The following is a 6,351-nucleotide window of genomic DNA, read 5'->3' as shown; positions in this document are numbered from 1 at the left end:
ACCGGGGCTTATTTCATCCCTTTGGCTTCTACCGTAAAAGGCGGCACACTTCCAAGGGGGTCGTTTATAGGCCTACCCTCAAAGTGCATTCTGTTTCTCAGGGATGTTCCTTGCTGAGAAAAAGAATTCAGCGATATTTCTCCTATTTGCTTTTTAAAAGAGAAGAAATATGGCTCTGTTCCATCCAGCTCACTGGCGGCCAGTTCAAGGTTACCTCCCTTGTTCCCTGAACATTGCTGGTATCCTGTTCTTTTTTCAAGATGTCCAGATTTCATATTGTTCAAACACACATGCTCTACAAACAATTTGTGCAGTTAACGCAATCATCACAGGGTCCTGAAGTGACATATATCCTCCTCAGCTTACAAAGAAGATGATGGAATTGAGAGGTTAAAGTAAAGACAGACATAGGAAATTATAAAAGTATTAATTTGGGGAACTAATAAATGTCCATGAAATCTTCACATTTTATGTTTTTCTGCTGTGGCTTCAGCGGGTCCCTCCGTTCAGGGTCCCTGACTTCCCACACATCTGTTCTTCTGATATCACCACTTTGTTCATCTTGCAAATCAATGGTGCTCGATTGCGGTGTTTCCGACTCCGTGGAGGCGCTTTTCTTTGCATCTCTGATGGGTTCATTGTAGAAATTCAAATGTCTAGTGGGTATCCAAACAGGAAGCTGATTTTCTTCTGGTGAAACACAAGCAAAACCTCTTCCCCATGTTATCACCTTCCTTATTTCCCATGTCTTATTTTTGTTATCTTTCCACCAAATCAGTTTTCCTTCATGTGGACTGTTCTTTTTACCAGTAAGATGTTGCTCTGCAGAAGTAGTAGTCTGATTTCTATAAATGTTTAAAAAAATTAAAGTATAGAGTGCTAGATTAAGTTGCATCTGAGGAGTGGTATACTCCTTATTGTCTCCCCCTTCTTTTTGTTTAACTAACTGAGTTTTGAGTGTTCTATTAGTTCTTTCAACTATGGCCTGTCTTTGGGAATTATAAGGAATTCCTGTTATATGTGTAATTTTTCAGTGATTTAAGAATTTTTGGGAAGCTTTACTACAATATCCTGGTCCATTGTCAGTTTTAATTTTTTCTGGAACTCCCATTACAGCAAAACAAGATAATAAATGCTTTTTAACATGGGAAGTACTTTCTCCTGTCTGGCAGGTTGCCCATATGAAATGTGAATAAGTATCAACTGTTACATGAACATATGATTATTTTCCAAATGAAGGTACATGTGTGACATCCATTTGCCATAATGCGTTAGGACACAGACCTCTGAGATTAACTCCTGCCTCTTTAGTGGGCAGGTGTAGTACTTGACACTGGGTGCAATGTTGTACAGTATCTTTTGCCTGTTTCCATGTGACATCAAATTTGTTTTTTAACCCTGCTGCATTTACATGAGTCAAAGCATGAAGTTCTTGTGCTTTTATGAACGCAGAGGATACCAGTAAGTCAGTTTGTTCATTTGTTTTAGTTAAAGGTCCTGGTAAATTAGTGTGTGCTCGAATATGAGTAATATAAAACGGGAAATTCCTTTTTCTTACAGTTTGTTGTAATAAATTGAACAGCTGGTTTAACTGAGCATCCATGCTATATTTAATTAGTGCTGTCTCAACATCCCTTGTAGCCTGTACTACATTTGCAGAATCTGATACAATATTAACAGGTTGATTAAAATCTTGTAACACTGTAATGACTGCAACCAACTCTGCCCTTTTAGCCGATTGATATTGAGTTTTGATTACTTGCTCTTTTGGCCCTGTGTAAGCCACTTTTCCATTGCTGGAACCATCAGTAAATACTGTCAGAGCATTTTCTAAAGGTTCATGTCTGGTAATTTTAGGTAAAATCCAAGTAGTCAATTTTAAAAACTGAAGATTTTTGGTTTTCGGTAATGATTAGCAATAATTCCCACAAAATCAGCAAGACCAATCTGCCATGCACCAGAATTGATAAAGGCTTGTCTAATTTGTTCCTTGGTTAAAGGAACAACTATTTTGTCTAGGTCATTACCACAGAATTTTATTATTTATAATCTTGCCTGACCAATTAATGTAGCTATTTGATCCAAGTACAATGTAAAAGTCTTAATTGTACTGTGAGGAAGGAATGACCACTCCACAAGATCAGTATTTTGAACAATGATGCCTGTTGGAGAATGTGCAGTAGCAAAAATCAAAAGTTGGAATGGGGCTATTTTACTTATTTGCGCTGACTGAAGTTTTTCTTCCACTAATTTAATTTTTTTTTGTTGCCTCTGGGGTTAATATTCTTTTACTATTTAAGTCTGGGTCTCCTCTTAGGATAGAGAACAAATTTGACATGGCATAAATAGGAATGCCTAGAGTTGGCCGAATCCAATTAATATCGCCTAACAATTTCTGAAAGTCATTTAATGTTTTTAATGTGTCTTTTCTTACTTCTATTTTTTGTGACTTAATTTTTTTATTTTCTATCTGCATCCCTAAATAATGAAAAGGAGTAGAGGTTTGAATCTTATCAGATGCTATTGTTAGTCCTGCGTTGGCAACCTCTGCTTGCAGAAAAGTGTAACAGTCAATTCATTTGTCTGTTTCTGTAGCACATAAAATATCATCAATATAGTGAATGATATAACAATCTGAAAATTTGTCTCTAACTGTTTGAAGGACTTGACCTACAAAAGTCTGACAGATAGTTGGACTGTGAAGCATTCCCTGAGGTAACACTTTCCACTGAAACCTGGTGGCTGGTTCTTTATTATTTACGGCTGGTATAGTAAAGGCAAAGTTTTCACAATCCTGCTCTGCCAGAGGAATGGTAAAAAAGCAATCCTTTAGGTCAATTATAATTAAAGGCCAGTCTTTTGGAATCATGGCCGCGGAGGGCAACTTGGGTTGGAGAGGCCCCATGGGTTGAATTACAGCATTTATGGCTCTTAAGTCCGTTATGCCATTTGCCTGATTTTTTCTGAATTACAAATGCAGGAGAATTCCAGGGCAAGAATGAAGGCTCAATGTGTCCCTTTTCTAATTGTTCCTTTGCTAATAAATGTAAAGCCTCCAGTTTTTGTTTCAGTAGCAGCCACTGATTTACCCATACCGGTTTTTCTGTTTTCCAAGTTAATGGAATGGGTTTAGGAGGCTCTACAGTGGCCGCCCCTAAAAAGGATACCCTATTCCTTTTCTTTCTTGAGTTTTCTCAGTCTCAATTGGGACTTTAATGCCATTTTCATTTTTTCCCATTCCCTTTCCTGGTATATATCCCATCTTAGTCATGATTTTTTGACTCATGGGGCTGTATAATGGAGCAGGCATAATGATTTCTGCACCCCACTGTTGTAACAAATCTTAACCCCATAGACTAACAGGAATTGAAATAATCATTGGCTCAACAGTACTTTCTTGATTATCTGGCCCTAAACAATGTAAAATCATTGTACTTTGAGACACTTCTGAAGCTGTGCCTACGCCGACAAGTCTTGTAACAGCCTTTTGTTTAGGCCAGTTTTCTGGCCACTGATTTAAGCAATGACAGAGACATCTGCTCCAGTGTCTACTAACCCTTCAAACTGTTTTCCTTGAATAATGGCCTTACACACAGGTCTGCTCTCAGAGACCTGACTTACCCAACATGCAGCCTTTCCTACAGGATCAGTGCTTCCAAACCCTCCTGTTCTTTTTATCTCACTGTTTCCAACTTTAATATAAGGTAGGAGTAATAATTGAGCAATCCTGTCTCCTGGACTGGCACTCCAAGGAATTAAGGAACTAATAACCAATTGAATTTCGCCTTTATAGTCTGAATCAACCACACCAGTACGAATTTGAACTCCCTTTAGATTTAAACTTGATCTTCCTAAGATTAGTCCTACAGTCCCCTCAGGCAATGGGCCGTATACCCCTGTGGAGATTTTTCGTGGAGGCTCCCCTGGAAGCAGAGAGACTGCTTGTATAGTACATAAATCTACTGCTGCACTGCCACTTGTGTGGGGGGGATAATTGCTTATTGTGATAGGCTTATTCCCTGAGGCACTTGTGGCAGTGGGGGTTGTTCCTGAAAACCCTGGGGAACAAAGGGCTGAATTGGGAATGCCCCAGTTTGTTGCGGGGCCTGAGGCTGGCCCTCCTCTGTTTCCCGACTGGTTGCCCATTTTTATCAAATTTAGAACGACATTGATTACCCCAATGTTTTCCCTTTTTACGTCTTGTACATAGGCCAGGTGGCTCTTTATCTGTTGTAGTAGCTTGAGTAGTTATATTTTGTTTATTTGAGACTAGGCAATTCTTTTTTAGATGACCAATTTGACCACAATTATAACATTTTCCCCCAAATGTTCTAACTTGTCCTCCTAAAGTAACTCCTGTGATTGCTTGAGCCATAAGCATAGCTTTATGCATAGCCTCTCCAATTCCATCACAGGCTTTAACGTACTCTGAGATTACATCTGATCCTGCTGGGACCCTTCCTTTTAATGGCTTAATGGTTGATTGACAGTCAGGATTGGCGTTTTCATACGCCATCAACTCCACTATGACCTTTCGGGCATTCTCATCGGTAACTGACTTTTGAGCAGCATCTTGAAGCCTTGCTACAAAATCAGGGTAGGGCTCTTTAGAGCCTTGTCTTGTTGTATTGAAGGAGGGGCAGGCAGTTCCTGGGTCTTGGATTTTCTCCCAGGCCCTAAGGCAGATAGCCCTAATTTGCTCAATGGCCTCATTTGGCATTATTACTTGTTGACTTAGCAGTGCTCCAATTTTGACCTGTTCCTAATAGTTGATCTACGTCTATGTTAATTGGAGGATTGGCAGTCATATTTCTTAGGACCTATTCTTGTGCCCCATCAATCCACCAAGTCTTAAATTGTAAAAATTAAGAGAGTGAGAGTGATGATTTTGCCAGAATCTCCCAATATAAGGAATGAGTCTATGTCCATGAGCAATGGAATCTAATAATGTTCTCATGTGAGGAGAGTCAGGTCCATACTGTTTTACTCCCTCTTTCTTTTAGCATTTTTATAGAAAAGGACTCATATCTGGCTTCAGCTATGGGAGGCTCTCCCTCTTCGGCCCCTTCTCCAGGTGGTCTTGATTCTAATATTACTGGGAATTGCCACGCTTCAATAGCTCCTTATTTTCTTGCCTCATCAATAATTTTATGTAATGCACCACTCCGTCCACTAGGCAGTGCTGTAGGATTACGTTCCATGGTGGGCAGCTGAGGATTTATTGCCCTGCCCTGTGGCGCTGGAAACATTCCTGGCTGTCCATATGGATTTTCTGCGGGCAGCCGATACTGAAGTTTGTCTGGTGGCCACTATTGATAGGCTACTGGTGGCTGGGTCTTATTTTCTACCAGCTGATATTGTGGACACTGTATTTGGATTGGCATTGCCATGACAGAGACTCTATCTTTTTCTATTTGATCTTTTGGAGTTTGTACTTGTTTAACCTGCATTTGAGGTTGTAAAGTTACAGGCATCTGAGCTGCTGTAAGAGGAGTTGGCCATCGTGGTTTAGACTCTGATGGCTCTGCTAATTCTGGACCTTTTTCTTCTAATTTTAACGTTTCAGGATCTATTACCTCCTGTAATTGATTATCGCCAACATTTTGCATTGACCGAGCCATTACCGGCTCTGATTCACATTTACAATGTGAACTTTCCGTTCCTGTCCAGGATTCTATCCCTGCCTCTTTTTCACAATCTACTGCACAACTTTCAGGGACATCAGAAACTGAAACACTATCTTCTGTTTGAAACGGTTCTAAAGCTATTTTAATAATGACCCAATCATTCCATACTGTAAGTGGGATGATTTTACCTTCCCTACTTGCTTGTTGTAATTCTTTGCCAATTTTTTCCCATCTTTTAGTTCTAAAGTTCCCTGTTCTGGAAATGATGGACCAAATTGTTCTATTGTTTGAAATAGTATAATTAGATTTTTGGTACAGACTTTAACTCCCCCTCTTTTTAAGAGAATTTTAATAAAGCTGCGATAAGAGGCATATTTACTTTTAGTTTGCCCCATTGTAACCCTAGGTTCTTCCGAGTGCACAAGCTTACCGCAAGGCTGACTGTAGACATACTCAGGAGTCTCTCGTCGACTTGTCCTCAATGACCAAGCTCGAGCGTACCTTCACCTTAGAGAAAAGCACCCACGTCGGGCACCAGATGAAGGGGTGGCCTGCCCCTCCACACCTGTGGGCATTTCTCGTTAGGTGGAACGAGAGACTTGAGAAAAGAAATGAGACACAGAGACAAAGTATAGAGAAAGAAAAAAGTGGGCCCCGGGGACCGGCACTCAGCATACAGAGGACCCACACGGTCTCTGAGTTCCCTCAGTATTTATTGATCATT

At 40.1% G+C, this 6,351-nt stretch overlaps 1 pseudogene across 1 annotated transcript; it reads right to left on the bottom strand.

Annotated features, from left to right (window-relative positions):
* Nucleotides 1-1,240: 1,240 nt before the first annotated feature.
* LOC144339404 (endogenous retrovirus group K member 5 Gag polyprotein-like) lies at nt 1,241-6,022 on the bottom strand (annotated as a pseudogene). The gene has a single exon (XR_013414392.1). The product of XR_013414392.1 is annotated as an endogenous retrovirus group K member 5 Gag polyprotein-like (transcript).
* Between the last annotated feature and the right edge of the window lie 329 nt (nt 6,023-6,351).

Source organism: Macaca mulatta, chromosome 2, assembly GCF_049350105.2.
Source record: "Macaca mulatta isolate MMU2019108-1 chromosome 2, T2T-MMU8v2.0, whole genome shotgun sequence".
Classification (NCBI taxonomy): domain Eukaryota; kingdom Metazoa; phylum Chordata; class Mammalia; order Primates; family Cercopithecidae; genus Macaca; species Macaca mulatta.
This window is presented reverse-complemented; position numbering and strand designations above follow the sequence as displayed.